Below are 17,694 nucleotides of genomic sequence, written 5' to 3' on the forward strand. Positions count from 1 at the left end.
AAGTCACCGATTCGGAGCTCAAAGCCTTCGCAAAAGAGGGCCTCATTTCTCCGGACACATGGAGCTTCCAGAAGGACTCCAACACCCCCAACCCCGAGCCTGACGAACGCATCTTCACCAAAGCCTGGGTGGAGCGTGGTCTGTCTCTTCCTCCCTTCGAGTTCTTCTTATCAATTCTCAACACTTACGGCCTCCAGGCACATAACATCTGCCCCAAATCCTATCTCCTCCTCTCCAACTTCGTGACACTTTGCGAGGGCGACCTCGGAATCCGCCCCGACGTCCGCCTCTGGCAATTCTTCTACCGCGTCAAAAAGGAGACCAAGGACAAGGTTATGGTTAACTGCGGAAGCATGACATTTATGTTCCACCCCCAGAGGATGTTTCCGACTCTCGCATCCCACGTGTCCGTCCGGTACAGGAATGCCAGATGGTTCTATGTGAAGAACGTGCCAGTTCCGGGCGTCCACGAAGGTCTCCCCAAGTTCGTCAACAACCCTCCGGACGATTTGGCCAGCTGGAGTCTCATCCCCGCCCTCGCCTAGTATCCGGAACTAAAAAAGGCCGCGTGGAGGATCTGTTGGTTAGTCCATGACGGTTTATCCAGAATGGACTTGACTTTGAGCAGGTTCACTCGCTGGATCCAGCCGCTCAAATATAATAAGCGATAGATCTGCGAATACTCCGGGGTCGAAGACCAGCTTCGAGTGACCCGGGACAATTTGCCAACAGATTCTCTGAACAAGAGGATCCGTACACTTGTGAACCTTACCTGGGGCCAAGAGGTCCCGAAGATCTACAAAGATATCTCTGTCAACAACAAATGCCCTCCGATACGTCTTCGCACATAGTTATTTTTGCTTCTTATTCTTGAAATCTTCTAACTTTTTCCATGTTTCCTCTATAGCTCAATACTTTGGGGGGAGGATGGTTTTAGAAATGTTTTCCGCGTACCTGCTAGCTCCGAAAAGGCGGAGGAGGATCCGGAGGACGAGGGAGAAGAGCAAGCTCCAAAAAAGACTGCCCCTCGCGCGACAAAACGTCCCCGCGCCAAGGTTTCTGACCCCGATGCCGGAGCCAGCGGCGAGGCCTCCGCCAAAAAGGCAAAAACCAAGCCACCCCCGCGCCTCGATTCCAAGAAGGCGGAGCGCGATCGTATCAAGCAGCTGGCCACGACCGGGAAAGGATCACGCCCGCAGATCCCCGACGCCACGTAAGTGTTCGGAAATACATACTACTAATTGTGAAGTTTTATTACTTATACTTTTCCTTTGCTTGTAGTAGGAGCCAAAAGGTCCACGCTTCACAGGTCAACACCCAGAATCCCATCACGAACTACATGAGGAGACCTCCGGCCATGGCTCCGACCACCCCAGCTCCGCAAAGTACCTCCAACCCTGCTCCCCACCCAACTCCGCCTGAGGCTCAACCCTCCCCCGATCCAGCTACCAACACTCAAGTGGAAGTTATTCCTGTGAGCAGCGAGAAAGGATGCAGAAGCTGCCCCACCACGAAGCGAGCCACTCCGAAGGGGCCCCAAGACAAGAATCCAGAGGAGGCGGAAGTCACCTCAACTGACAAGGCTGAAGCTTCGGCTAAGGATGTCGTCGGTTTTCCGACCAACTTTGGCGATCCCTCAAACCTCTTCTCCACTCCGAAGGCATATTCCCACAAGTTCTTCAACAAGCTAACGGAGATGGAGAAATGGGAGCTCGAACAAGACCTGCTGAACTCCATGCTGAACAACGCATGGGGTAAAGATGATGTTGAATGTTCCGAGATTCAAAATCACAAAAAAGAGATCGGCGAGTTTCTCGACCAGCTCCTTGTCAAATGCAAGGTAAACTGATATTCCCAGTAGCCCCCAAGTGTATTGGCAGAAACTAGCAATAGTTAGCACCTTGATACTTTAGAGTATACTATACTGAGAAAATTTAAAGTGTCGTGGTAGCCCCCAAGCGACATGGTCGAAACATTTTCGGCAAAGATGCTTCGAAAGGATCTACACGTAAATGTATATGCATCCAGAACTAATTCCTGATCTGTTACTATTGTAGGAACAACAAGCGCTACACTACGAGCTCCATAAGAACATTTCGCTTCAGCACCGCGTTACCCTTAGCCAGGCGGATAAGATCCAGGAATCCAAATATAAAATTGTGGATGTAGAAAAGCAGGTGGCGGAAGCCCAAGGTATGTCTCCGACTGATTTTATCATTAATCCAAATTTCCGACTTTGAACTTACTGTTGTTTATTTAAAACAGGTGCATCTTCCTCTCTAGCCACTGCCTCCTCCGAGCTAGAAAACCTGCGATCCACTTACCAAGACTTGGAGTCGAAGCTAATGGAGGCGGAAGGAAAGCGGGCGCTGGCAGAGAAAAAATTGACTGAGAAGAACTCCGAGTTCATCAGAGAAAAGGCTGATTTGGTGGCTAAGCGGAAAGTTGACAGCGAGACGCTGAAAAAACTCCAATCTGAGCTCCAAGGACTCAGGAATTTGGTGGCTAAGCGGAAAGTTGACAGCGAGACGCTGAAAAAACTCCAATCTGAGCTCCAAGGACTCAGGAACTACATGACAACGGCAGAAATGGGTTGGGACCTGCTTAACTCCGACGTCATGGGTAAGTATCCGAATCCTAAAACCAAAAAACAAATCTCCGTGACCCTGAATGATGCTTAATTCTAGACAATGTGCGGTTTTGCAGAACAACTTGGATATGATGAGGCTCGCCGCGACATGTTCCCGCGCGATGACTGCAGGGACTTGATCTCCGCCTGCCACAAGATCTGCCATAACTTGGTGATCAAGGACAGCCGAACATGCGATGTCCGTGATCTTATTCACAAGATGGATGTCTTTTTCCAGAGCTTGTCATCGATCTCCAGGCTTCCTCGGCCCGTGGTTCTGTCGCAATGTCATTGGCAATGTGCCTAGCCCATGTTCCGGAGCTCAACCTTGATCTGATTACTACCAGTGTTCCTCCGACCTCAGATGTGAATGCAATCTTGGATGCAGTCAGCGGCTATGACACCCGGATGGCGCGGTGTATCCACCATGAAGAATTCTATGACAAGGTGGTGTTTCCTGCCGACGAGCATCTCGAAGCAGAGCTCGAGAAAGAACGTGAGGCGGATGCGCGACCAACTGGATCCGGCGAGGGGAGTCAAATGACCTGGAGCAGCTCCAAGGCCAAGGGCGGCGCTACTTCTCCGACTGAAGATGTTGAGGAGAGCGATGAGGACGTTGTTTCTTCTCTGGCCAAAGAAACAGAGAAAACCAAGTCGCAAGCTGACGATGAAGGTTGTTCTTCTCCGACCAAGGAGAAGTAAAAAACTTATTCCTGTGGGAAAAAACAATGCATCATTTTGGCCCCATCGAGGGTTTGTAATATAACTTAAATATTCTTAAGTAGCTAGGACAAAACAAATGCATGGGCGGAAAAACTTATCCTGCTATCCGTTCGATATTATATGCATGTTTCGTTTGTTTGAAAGCAAGTGCTAGTTTCTAAGTTTTTCGGCTTGCTTATTTTACCTTCCACGAGCCGGAAGACCTTTGGCCAGAGAAAACTCACCGACAGCGACGAAGCCCAATGGCGATCCGTCAATAACCGTGGAAACAAGCCCCCAGCCAAGGTGCCGGAAATCGCTACCAGGACTCCATAAGTTCGCAACAAAAAAATCATCCACTAGAAAACTTAAGCTCACGTCCTAAAAGAAGATTTTGAAAATCACAACTTTCATACACGCATAGGAGGAAACATCCAGCTCTGCGGTTTTAGTCGGAAACATGCACGATCCAAAAATGATCAACTAAAGGAGGTAAAAGACTCAAAGAGTGAACCATATGCTTTATTTCATTGATCATGTATCATAACTAATACAAAGTATGTAATGAAAATTTCTAAGTGTGGAAACGACATAGCTGTGCTATATTCCCGGGACGATCTGTTTCATCGTATCTGTCATCCGGACCCTCCCGTTTGCGTTTCTGGTACCAATTGGCAGGTCTGTCCTTCAACTCCCGGAAATCAACGAGATAGTAAGATCCGTTGGGCAGCACTTTGTTGATGACGAAAGGTCCTTCCCACAGAGATTGCAACTTATGCTCTTTCACCTGTCGAAGGCAGAGGGCCAAGTCACCTTCCTTAAACGAGCGGTCCCGAACTCGACGACTATGGTAGCGTTGGAGTTTCTGCTGGTAAATGGTGGAACGTTCGTCAGCTAGATTCTGAGCCTCTTCGATCAGGTCCACAGATAGCTGTCGAGCCTCGTCAACAGTTTCTTCATTGTAGGCGGAAACTCGCGGTGAATCATGGATGATGTCGGAGGGGAGCACAGATTCAGATCCATATACCAGAAAGAACGGAGTAAATCCGGTTGACCTATTTGGGGTAGTTCGTAAACTCCACAAAACAGAATCTAAGTCCTCTGCCCAAGCTCCGTCTCCGTGTCGCAGTGGTTCTTCAAGGCGAGGTTTGACTCCGGCTAGTATGAGGCCATTGGCTCGTTCGACCTAACCATTAGATTGTGGGTGAGCCACAGATGCAAGTCAAGTCGGATCCCTACGTCATTGCAATAATCCTTTAGTTCTCCTTGTGCAAAGTTCGTGCCATTGTCTGTGATTATGCTTTGTGGGATGCTGAATCTCGTTACGAGGCTGCAAACAAATTTTAGTGTTGTAGCACCATTGGCTTTTCTCACTGGCTTTGCCTCGATCCACTTTCCGAACTTTTCAATAGCGACCAAGAGATACTCAAAACCGTCAGGAGATGATTTCTTTGATTTTCCGACCATATCTTGCCCCCAGACCGCGAATGGCCAAGTGATAGGGATGGTCTTCAGCTCCTGAGCCGGAGCGTTTGGTTGAGTAGCGTAGTACTGACAACCTCGGCAGGTTTTCACTATCTTCTCAGCATCTTCTTTAGCTCTTAGCCAGTAAAAACCTTGTCGAAAAGCTTTTGCAACGAGGGACCTGGGAGCGGCGTGATGCCCGCAATCCCCTGCATGGATCTCTCTGGGGATTTCGATGCCATCTTGATTTGAGACGCACTTCAGAAATACCCCGTTTGCACTTCGTTTGTAGAGCTGTCCATCAATGATTGTGTAGGATCTTGCTCGTCTGATGACCTATCGTGCGAGGACTTCATCCTCTGGCAACTTTTGGTCAATGAGATAGTCCAGGAAAGGTTGGGTCCAAGCCAGAATGATAACCATTCCCTCCTTAGCCGGAGACACCACCACATCTGGATTTTCCGGGTTAGCGCCCTTCACCGAGGGTGTCCGTAAGTGCTCAAGGAAAATTCCAGGCGGAATGGGTTTTCTGCTGGATCCGAACTTAGACAGCATATCTGACGCTGTGTTGTCGTCTCTCCTGACGTACTTGACTTCATATCCGAGGAAGCACTTGGCGATCTCGTCAACTTCGTCTCTGTAAGCCGCCATGACGGAGTTTCTGGCGTTCCAGGTTCCGGCTAATTGTTGTGCCACCAGGTTGGAATCTCCGCAGCATATGATGTGCTTGATCCCAATCTCCTTAGAGATGCGCAAACCATGTAGTAGAGCCTCACATTCCGCCATATTGTTTGTAGCTTCGAAGTGAATCTGCAGGACGTACTGCAATTCTTCTCCGGTTGGAGACTTCAGGGTAACTCCAGCCCCCCAGCCTTGATGTTGATTGGATCCGTCAAAATGCATGACGTAGGCTTCAGGTTCCGGCACAGGTGTGCCCTCCGGCGCTTCAGTCCAATCAACGAAGAAATCCACCAATACTTGCGACTTGATCGAGGATCTGGCTTTGTAGTTGATGTCGAAGGCAGAAATTTCAATGCCCCACTTTGCTACGCGCCCTGTTGCGTCGGAGTTGTCGATGATAGTTGACAATGGAGCCTTGCTCACAATGGTCATATGATGCTCCTAGAAGTAGTGCCTCAGCTTCCAGCTACCTAGGAATACACCATAGGCTAGCTTCTGAAAGTGACGGTATCTTTGCTTGGGTTCCGTCAATTCCTCGCTAATGTAATAGACTGGTTTTTGGACTCCGTACTCATGACCTTCTTCCTGTCGCTCCACTATGATTACGAGACTGATGACCCTGTTGGAAGCTGCCAGGTAGAGGAGCATAGGCTCTGACTCGCTTTGTGCTGCCAAGATGGGTGGGGAGGAGAGTATGTCCTTCAACCCCTGAAGCGCTGCGTCTGCTGCGTCATCCCTGACAAATTTGTCTGTTTTCTTCAGCTGTTTGTATAAGGGTAGTGCCTTCTCGCCAAGACAGCTAACAAATCTACTGATTGCTGCAACACAGCCAGTTAATCATTGCACATCTTTGAAACAAGTTGGCCTCTTGATGTTCACGATAGCCTTGATTTTATCCAGGTTAACCTCAATGCCTCTATGAGAGACGATGAAGCCAAGGAGTTTTCCGGCTGGCACGCCAAAGATGCACTTCAGTGGATTCAACATCATCTTTTACCGTCGGAGATTTTCAAAGGTTTCCGTGAGGTCGCTGATCAAATCGGATCCTTTTCAGGTCATGACCGCGATATCGTCGACGTAGGCGTGCACATTCCGGCCAATTTGGTCCTTCAGGCACCGCTGCATCGTACGTTGGTAAGTGGAACCCGCGTTTTTCAAACCAAAAGGCATGGTGACATAGCAGTAAGTGCCAAAGGGTGTGATGAACGAGGTCGCCTTTTGGTCGGACTTCTTCATCCGGATCTGATGGTACCCGGAATATGCGTCAAGAAAACACAGAAGTTTCGCCCTGCCGTCGAATCAATGACTTGGTCAATGCGCGGCAAGGGGAACGGATCCTTCGGACAATGCTTGTTCAAGCCGGAGTAATCAATGCACATTCTTAGTATTTCAGAATTATTTTTGGGTACAAGGACCCACTCAGTATGGATAACTTCTACTACAAAACCTGCCTCTAGTAACTTTCCTAATTCCATCCCTATGGCGCGGCGCTTCTTATCTCCAAAGCGTCGCATATCTTACTTCACCGGTTTAGCACCCGGATTTATGTTGAGGTAGTGCTCGGCGAGTTCCCTTGATACTCCGGACATGTCAGAAGGTTGTCATGCGAAGATATCCATGTTAGCTCGGAGGAACTCGACGAGCGCGTCTTCCTATTTGGGGTCCAGGCCAGCTCCAACAGACACCTGCTTGGAACTATCGCCTACCTTGAGGTCGACCTTCTTGGTGTCTATCGCGGCCTTGAACAAGTTCTTCTGTTCGGAGATCTGCTTCTTGATGGTCTGCATCTCATTAGGATCCACCGCGGCCGTGTAGCCTTGCAGCTCCTCTCCAGATATCACGGATTCTGCAAAGGCGGTTTCGCCCTCCTCGCAGTCTCGAGCTTTCTTATAGTCTCCGGACGGTGATCATACCGTTAGGACCCGGAATCTTGAGCTTATTGTTGATGTAGCATGCCCTTGCATGGAACTTGGGGTAGGTGGGCCTGCCGAAGATGACGTGGTAGGAGCTCTTGAAGGGGCACCACTTCGAACGTGATCATCTCTTCGCGTAAATTGTTGACATCGCCGAAGGCCACGGGAAGTTTGATGCTACCCAGGGAGTTTGCCTTTTTACCCGGAACCACACCATGAAACTCAGTGGTGCTGTGCTTAAGCTTCTCCTTGGTAAGGTTCATCCTCTCCAGAGTCTCCAGGTACATGATGTTCAAGCTGGCTCCGCCATCATAAGGCACTTGGAGAAGTCATACCCGTCGATGCGGGGACTCACAACCAGGGCGTAGCACTCTTTTGGGATGATGGTCTGGTGATCCGCCCCGTCGAAGGTGCAGGGGTTTTCCGACCATTTGACGTACTGCAGCACAGCCGGAACTGTGGCGTTCAGGATCCGGGGGCCGATTTCTTGGCCCGGACCGTTGGGGTTCCGAGGAAGTGTGGTATGCACCAGCACTCTTTTTGACGAAGGGGTTGGATTTGTTAGCTGCGGAAGCCTCTTTGGGATCTGGTGAAGCATCATCCTCATCCATTGCCTCGGAACTATCCCCATCCTTTTCTTTGTTCTTGCCCTTGCCTCGTGATACGTCCAAAACGTATGTACTTTCCCGACCACTTTTGCTATTGTTTTGCCTCTAATTTGTGTATTTTGGATACAACTAACACGGACTAACGTTGTTTTCAGCAGAATTGCCCTGGTGTTTTATTTTTGTGCAGAAACTCAACTTTCAGGAAAATACCCGGAAATAATTGCAATGGGCCTATTTTCACAGAAGACCTACGGAGCCAGAAGACGAGACGGAGGGGGGCCACGAGGCGCCCACACCACCTGGCGGCGCGGTGGGCCCCTGGGCCGCGCCGCCCTATGGTGGCGCCGCCTTGGCCAGCCCCTGACGCCCCCCTCTGGACTACTTAAAGCCCTTGACCTAAAAACGCACGGGGGTTCGACCAATTTGCCAGAAGACATCCAGAACTGCACCGCCATCGCGAAACTCAATCTCGGGATCAGAAACTCCGTTCTGGCACCCTGCCGGGACGGGGAATTGGAGGAGATCATCGCCATCATCACCACCAACGCCTCTCCATCGACCATCCATGCTTCCCCCATCCATGTGTGAGTAAATCCCCCGCTGTAGGCTGAAGGGGATGGTAGGGATTGTATGAGATTGTTCATGTAATAGCCATAAGATTGTTAGGGCATGGTGCATAGTATCTGTAGTTGGTACTTTTATGATATTGTTGCAACTTGTTATGCTTAATGCTTGTCACTAGGGCCCGAGTGCCATGATTTCAGATCGGAACATGTTATTGATTCATGATGATATTCATTGTTTTATGATCTTACCTGCAAGTTGTATACACATATTGTTGTCCGGAACCCAAGGCCCCAAAGTGACAGAAATTGGGACAACCGGAGGGGAAGGCTATGATATGAGGATCACATGTGTTCACGGAGTGTTAATGCTTTGCTCCGGTGCTCTATTAAAAGGAGTACCTTAATTACCAGTAGAGTCCCTAGAGGCCCGGCTGCCACCGCTGGTAGGACAATAGATGTTGTGCAAGTTTCTCATTGCGAGCACGTACGACTATATACGGAACACATGCCTATGGTTATTTAGTACTTTGATACTATTTTATTATTATCTGCAAATGCCCTGCCTTGATTATTACATGAGTTCTCTTATCCATGCAGCACCCGTTCATCCATCCCTATGCCTAAAGTATTTTAATCCTGCTGTTTACTATAATCACTACTACTGTCTTTGTTACACTGCTGCTTATAATTCACTACCGCTATTGCCATAAAACTGTTGCTACTGATAAACTCTTGCGAGCAAGTCTGTTTCCAGGTGCAGCTGAATTGACAACTCCGCTCTTAAGGCTTACAAATATTCTTTGGCTCCCCTTGTGTCGAATCAATAAATTGGGCTTTACTTCCCTCGAAGACTGTTGCGATCCCCTATACTTGTGGGTCATCAAGACTATTTTCTGGCGCCGTTGCCGGGGAGCATAGCTTTATTTGCAAGTTCACCTGAATTGATATTGTTCGCTGCAAATCCTCCATCATGGGTAAATCTCGCGATGCTAAAGTCGCCATATTACCATCCACTACAAGAAAAGGTACAACTCTGAGTACCTCTGCTGCTCTTGATTCACCATCTGTGATAAGCCAACTTGTTTCACCACCACAAGCTTCACATGCTGGTACTTCTGCTGAATCTGAAAATTCCTCTTATAATTTTGATGATGCTTCTACTGTGCTTGATGATAATGGTTCATTAGGTCCTTTCCTAGATGCTACAATTGCTAGGTCTAGACAAATTGAAAATACTGAAATTCCTAATGAAAACACTGTTACACCTGTTAATTCACACGAGTCTGTTGAATACTCTAGTGATGATCTTGATGAAGATTATGTGGAACTTGATGATGATTTTATTGATAAATGTAATGCTACTACTGATGCAAGTAATATTAAAAAGCTTCTTGCACAACGTGCTGTTAGATATAAACTGTCTCCTGATCCTAAATTTGCCACGTCTCCTATAAACATTAAGGATAAGGATTATGATATTTCTCTTGATTTATCTCATATATCTATTGTTGAGAAAACACCTTTTTATGGTACTGAAAAAGAAAGTGTTGTAGATCACATGATTGAGCTTTCTAGTTTGAGTAGCTTGTTTTCTGATGATACCAAGAAGCGTACTTATTTTGTTGCTAAATTTTTTCCTTTCTCATTAAAGGATGATGCTAAAACTTGGTATAATAGTTTGCCTCCTGATTCTATTGATAGTCCAAGTAGTTTGCTTGATGTTTTCTTTCGAAAATATTTTCCTGCTAGTGCTCAACATATTGCTTTGCAGAAAATTTATAATTTTGACCAGGAAGATGGAGAGAAATTACCTGAAGCTTGGGCAAGGTTTTGCTCTCTTCTCAGAGCTCGGCCTGGACATGATTTGGAAAAGCATGACTTACTTGATATATTTTATAGTGGACTAACCATTGAGTCTAGGGCATACCTGGATAGTTGTGCCGGTTGTGTTTTCAGGAAAAGAACTCTAGACGAAGCCGAAGAATTAATGGCTAGAATAAGCCAAAACATGATGATTGGACTACACCTGAACCAACCCCAACACCAATATTGAAGAAGAGGGGTATGATTAAATTAAATGATGAAGATATGAGGGAAGCCAAGAAATCTCTTAAAGAGAAAGGTATTAAATCTGAAGATGTGAAGAATTTACCCCCCATAGAAGATTTATGTAAGATAACCCCCCCTTCATCCACGATTGAGGTACATTCTCTTCAACTCTTTAATAAAGAAGATATTCCTTACTCAAAACCTCCTAATAAATGTTTAGATGAGTTTGATAATTATATTTGGTAAGGAAGATAATTTTAATATGAGAGTAGAGAATCATTTAATGGAAAATTCTCAAGCTATTAGTAAATTGCATGATATTGTGGAGAGAACCTCCAATGATGTTAAGATGCTGTTAAACATTTTCATATGGTTCAAACTCAAATTGATCAACTCACTAAAGTGCAAAATGACTTGTTAAAAAATACTTCTAAAGAAAAACATGCTTATGAAGTAACAACTAGAGGTGGTGTTTCTACTCAGGATCCTCTATATCCCGAGGGGCATCCCAAAAGAGTTGAACAAGATTCTCAACGAACTAAAGAAACTAGCGCTCCTTCTAAGAAAAATAAGAAGAAACATAAAACTGTTGTAGAATCCTCTGAGCCTGTTAATGATCCTAATAGTATTTCTATTTCTGATGCTGAAACTCAAAGTGGTAATGAACATGATAAAGATAATGATAAGAATGATGTTTCTGATAAAGAAGAGGTTGAAGATGAACCTGAAAAGCATGTTAAAAATAAAAAGTATACTAAAGAAGATTTTATTGCTAAGAAACATGGTAATGAAAGAGAACCTTGGGTTCAAAAGCAAATGCCTTTCCCTATTAAGAAACTAAAATCAAAGGAGGAAGAACACTATAATAAATTTTGTGATTGGATGAAACCTTTGTTCCTGCAAATCCCTTTGACTGGTGCTATTAAATTGCCTCCTTATTCAAAGTATATGAAAGATATTGTCTCTAACAAAAGGAAAATTCCTAATGAGGAAATTTCCACTATGCTTGCTAATTACTCTTTCAATGGCAAGGTTCCAAAGAAGCTGGGAGACCCAGGTATACCGACTATTCCTTGTTCCATCAAGAATAATTATGTTAGAACTGCTCTATGTGATTTGGGAGCAGGAGTTAGTGTTATGCCTTTTTCTCTTTACAAGAGACTTTATTTGGATAAGTTGATACCAACTGATATATATTTGCAAATGGCTGATAAATCTACTGCTATTCCTGTTGGTATATGTGATGATGTTCCTATTCAATTTACTAATAATTGCTTAATATTAACTGATTTTGTTGTGTTGGAAATGCCTGAAGATGATAATATGTCTATTATTCTTGCAGACCTTTTCTTAACACTGCAGGGGCTGTTATTGATTGCAATAAAGGAAAAGTTACTTTCAATGTTGATGACAAGGAACATACTGTTTATTTTCCCAAGAGGATTGATAAAGTATATGGAGTTAATACAATTTCTAATTTGAGAACTATCAAGGTGGGAGTTATTGATTGTCCTATATACGAGCCTAAACAAGGATATCAAAATATTATGATTGGATCCATATAAATACAATATAAGGTAACATGATTGATTTGAGGTTTATTCCCTCTTATGTAATGTAAAATGTATTTGGTGGCAAGACTTGATCAACCTTGTTAACAAGTACATTTTATATGCATAGAAGAGCTAAACGACATTTCTTTCTTTCTCCACACCTGTCTACTTTCTGTAGTACTACTTGCTTTGCAAGATGCTTTAGTTGTTTAGAAGTTTGAAAATCTTTTTTTGTCCTGAAATAGTTATTTTAACACCCAGAAATGTGCATTTTTCGAAGTTTTCAAAAATTTACAAAAATTATATCACTGGTCCTATTTTTCAAAATGCAACCTGGGAGTGCCTGGGGCTGACCAGTGGGGCACCCCAAGACTGCACCCCATGTGCCGGCGTGGCCAGCAAGGGGGGCACGCCACCCTGTGGGGAGGGCCCCACCTGGCCCTCCACTCACTCATCCACCTACCACTCCACTCTCTTTCACGGGAAAACACACCACCATTGTTCAAACCCGAGTTTCTTGCTATTCTTGCTCGAGATTTTCGATCTCCTTGCTCAGCCCATCTTTGCTGCTGAGATTTGGGGTATTTGTTCTTCGGTATGTGACTCCTCCGATTATCCAAATAGAATTTTGTTTGGTTGAGTATAACTTGAGTATTTTGCTGCTGTAGGTGACATGTTAAATGAGTTTGCATGCTTGTTCTAAGTTGTAAAAATTAGTTTTGATGCATGTTTAGTACTCTATCAAGTTCCTATAGTAGTTTCCCTCATTTATATGTCTCAAAATCAACTTTTATAATGATTGTTGAAAAATTTCAGAAAATGGAGTGGAATAGACACCAACTCAACCAACATGAATTGGAGGTGCATGAAGTTATGAGAGTCCACCATGAAGAGGGGGTATACCCCTCCTACTACCCATGCACCGATTTCATGAAGAGTGCAGGAATTTTTCAGGATGTTCAACATCTAATTTCTAATGCAGGGTTAGATGATTTTGCTGTTGGTGAACCTTACCAATATGCAAAACTAACCATGTCAGTGGTGCAGGATTTTGAATTCCATTGGTCCCAACCTAACCCCATGGTTCGATATAAAATCTACAATAAAACTATCAACTTGCCCTTTGATGATTTTTGTGCAGCTATTAAAGTTCCACAATGGGGATCATGTGAGAAGATTAGGGGGCTGCCACGGCAACTCTTGAGTCTATGCGAGATGATCTATCAAGGGAGAAGCTTCTCAGATGAGAGTGGTAAAATTCGTAGTATTCAACTCCCATCTATTCGCTATTTTGCTTACTTTGTCACCAAGTGTGTTCTTGCTAGAAAGAATGCAAATAAGTTATCCATCCATGACTTGGTTTTCTTAGCTGCTGCATTGCAACTTGATAGAACTTATAATTTGGGTGCTTTGATAGCTTTTAGGCTTGCTACTAACCGTGATAAAGGAGGAATTTGTGGAGGTCTCATTGCCTCTCGTTTGCTAGCTATGCATAGTGTAGAACCTCACTCTCTTGATGTTCAGCTCTCTATAGAGAAACTTGATATTGTTTCCATGATAAAACATGACTTTGTTTCTAATTGGTCTAATTTGAATAACCTGTCCTATGAGATAACCTTTGTCAAGAAAAAGTGGAGAATAACTAAATCTGAAAGGCTAGTTGGATTGCCTGCACCTGCTTTGTTGAACCTTGATTCTAGGGAAAATTGGTCGGTCTCAGAAGATGAACTTGATGCATACATAGAGAGGGGCGGCCATCATGCAGGGGATGGCACGGAGGAGGCCGAGGAACCCCTCGACTTGTCATCCGACGCAGCAAGTTCTTCACATCAGCATTTTGGGCATGTGGAGCCTTCATCCTTTTCTTCTGTACAGGGAACTTATTATGACCACGCCATGTATGATCCACCAGCGTGGAACCATGATCCTCGTTGGGGTTGATCTCCACTTATGCCAAAAGCCTAATCTTGGGGGGAGGTATGCCGGCATCACTCATTCATTGCATATTACAATTGCCTGTTATTTGTACATACTTGTTTCACTTCTTTTATTGTTTCTCTTTCGGTTATTTTTATTTCAGTAGGTTCTTATTTTAGTTTTTTAAGGTTGTTACTACTGTAGTAACCTTTACTTTTTCCTTTTTATTTCATTTGTGTGTCGATGGTTGCCTCTAATATGAGGAAGATGATATTTGGGGAAGTGTTGTCTAAAAAACAAATTCTGGACTGATACTAAAAAAAATTCCTAAAAATAGCCAGAACGTTATTTTGAGAAGCCAATTTTTGTACATGTTCCCCAGGTTATTATCTAACTTTCATTAGTTGAGCACTTTTCGAGTTGAACAGCAGAAGATTTTCGAAACAAATGATTACTGTACTGCTGTCAACTTTGACGGATTTCTGCCACCTTGCGTTTGTGTGACTCTTTTAGTTTTCATTCTCTTGTTTTTTGCTTTGTTTCTTTCCTAAAACACAAAAAGACCAAAAATAGTTCTGCTGTTTCTCTTCACCATTTGTTTATTTTGGTTTCTTGTTCCTATTTTGCTTTATTTACTATCGTTGGTTTGCTATGAGAAAATCCAAAAAGATTTTGCTTTGTTTGCCTGTTTCCTTTTGTTAATGTTTCCAAATTCAAAAACACCAAAAATATTTGTTGTTCTTCTTCGGTTTTGTAAAGTTTATTATGGAGTTCAGCGGACTCCGGTGGTTGGAGCTTGGTTTTCATTTCATATTATTCAAGCTACACAAGTGAAAGGCAATAATGACGATCTACGACAATTCGACTGTGGTGAGAGGCTGGTATGAACTCTATTTGTTTTCATTTTTGTACATATACTCATCCATGTGAGCATGCTAAGTTGGTTCATGTGAGGCATATGTCATTTAATGAAAGTCTAGTAGTTCATGATCTCTCATGTTTAGCTCCAATTATTATTAATGAGTAGCATGTCATAAATATTTGTTTGCATTGTTTTATTCATAGATAGGTATGACATTGTGGTATCCTCCTCTGAATAATTCATTTGAATTGACTTGGCACATGCTCACGCATCCATATGACTGAAAAACAAAAGTCAATTAAGCCTCGATGATTTACTTTGCTTCAGAGTTCTTGTATCACTTTTATGCCTCCGTTAATTCTATTTTGTCGCAAGCATGATTATGACAGTTATTGCTCTCTTGATTGTCGCTTCCCAGTCTATTGCTAGCCTTCACTTGTACTGAGCGGGAATGATGCTCGTGCTTCCAAACCCCTGAAAACCAAGTTATTCCAAAGTGTCCACCATAAATACCTATGCATGGCATTTCAAACCATTCTAAGTAAATTTTCATGTGCTACCTTTAAAACCTTCAAAGTAATTCTCAATTTGTGTCGATGTTTTATAGCTCATGAGGAAGTATGTGGTGTTTTATCTTTCAACCTTGTCATTTACTCTTGACAGACTTTCACCAATGGACTAGTGGCACATCCGCTTATCCAATAATTTTGCAAAAAGAGCTGGCAACGGGGTACCCAGCCCCAATTAATTAGCTTTCATCAATAATTCTCTTCACATGTTTTGCCCTGATTCGTCAGTAAGCAACTTAATTTGCAAATAGACACTCCTCCATGGTATGTGAATGTTGGAAGGCACCCGAGGATTCGGTTAGCCATGGCTTGTGTAAGCAAAGGTTGGGGGGAGTGTATTCCATAATGAAACTAAAATACATGTGTAAAGAAAAGAGAAGAGGGATGATTTACCTTGCTGGTAGAGATAACGTCCTTCATGGGAGCCGCTCTTGAAAGTCTGGTTGAGGAGGTAGTTAGAGTGCCCACTACCATTCGTTGACAACAACAAACACCTCTCAAAACAATTTTACTTCTGCTTTAAAAATGAAAAGCTCTAGCACATGTTAATCCCGGCTTCCCTCTACGAAGGGTCAATCTTTTACTTTTATGTTGAGTCACCATCCTTTCTTTGAGCACCTTCTTGAGAGCATAATTGTTATTCTTAGTATAATATGCTTGTCCTAGAATATGGTTAACTGTGGTATAACTTTGATTCTTTTATCTCTGATAATCTTTACTTCTAGTCTTTCCATGAAATTCAGAGGTGCCTGGGCATTTATGTTTTGCTGTACAGATACGGGCAAGCGAGATACCACTTTATCATATCTTTTTATGAACATTGCAATCCTGCCGATAGACATGATTCATGATGCTTATTATTAGTTTGTTGGTATCTTTTTCATGGTTGACATAACTATTAGATGACTTTATTTGCATGTATCTTATTATGAATTGCCTAAGTACTCGTCCATATCATGAGAATATTTACATCATATGAACAAATGTGTTCGTGAAAGTTATTTTATCGCACTCAGTTGTTAATCGAATTGCTTGAGGACAAGCAATAAGCTAAGCTTGGGGGAGTTGATACGTCCAAAACGTATCTACTTTCCCGAACACTTTTGCTATTGTTTTGCCTCTAATTTGTGTATTTTGGATACAACTAACACGGACTAACGCTGTTTTTAGCAGAATTGCCCTGGTGTCTTATTTTTGTGCAGAAACTCAACTTTCAAAGAAAATCCCCGGAAATAATTGCAATGGGCCTATTTTCACAGAATACCTACGGAGCCAGAAGACGAGACGGAGGGTGCCACGAGGCGCCCACACCACCTGGCAGCGTGGTGGGCCCCTGGGCCGCGCCGCCCTATGGTGGCGCCGCCTCGGCTAGCCCCTGACACCCCCCTCTGGACTACTTAAAGCCCTTGACCTAAAAACGCATGGGGGTTCGACCAATTTGCTAGAAGACATCCAGAACTCCGCCGCCATCGCGAAACTCAATCTCGCGATCAGAAACTCCGTTCTGGCACCCTGTCGGGACGGGGAATTGGAGGAGATCATCGCCATCATCACCACCAACGCCTCTCCATCGACCATCCATGCTTCCCCCATCCATGTGTGAGTAAATCCCCCGCTGTAGGCTGAAGGGGATGGTAGGGATTGGATGAGATTGTTCATGTAATAGCCGTAAGATTGTTAGGGCATGGTGCCTAGTATCTGTAGTTGGTACTTTTATGATATTGTTGCAACTTGTTATGCTTAATGCTTGTCACTAGGGCCCGAGTGCCATGATTTCAGATCTGAACAAGTTATTGATTCATGATGACATTCATTGTTTTATGATCTTACCTGCAAGTTGTATACACATATTGCTGTCCGGAACCCGAGGCCCCAAAGTGACAGAAATTGGGACAACCGGAGGGGAAGGCTGTGATATGAGGATCACATGTGTTCACGGAGTGTTAATGCTTTGCTCCGGTGCTCTATTAAAAGGAGTACCTTAATTACTAGTAGATTCCCTAGAGGCCCGGCTGCCACCGGCTGGTAGGACAATAGATGTTGTGCAAGTTTCTCATTGCGAGCACGTACGACTATATACGGAACACATGCCTATGGTTATTTAGTACTTGGATACTATTTTATTATTATCTGCAAATGCCCTGCCTTGATTATTACATGAGTTCTCTTATCCATGGAGCG

This window comes from Lolium rigidum, chromosome 1 (assembly GCF_022539505.1).
Source record: "Lolium rigidum isolate FL_2022 chromosome 1, APGP_CSIRO_Lrig_0.1, whole genome shotgun sequence".
Lineage (NCBI taxonomy): Eukaryota > Viridiplantae > Streptophyta > Magnoliopsida > Poales > Poaceae > Lolium > Lolium rigidum.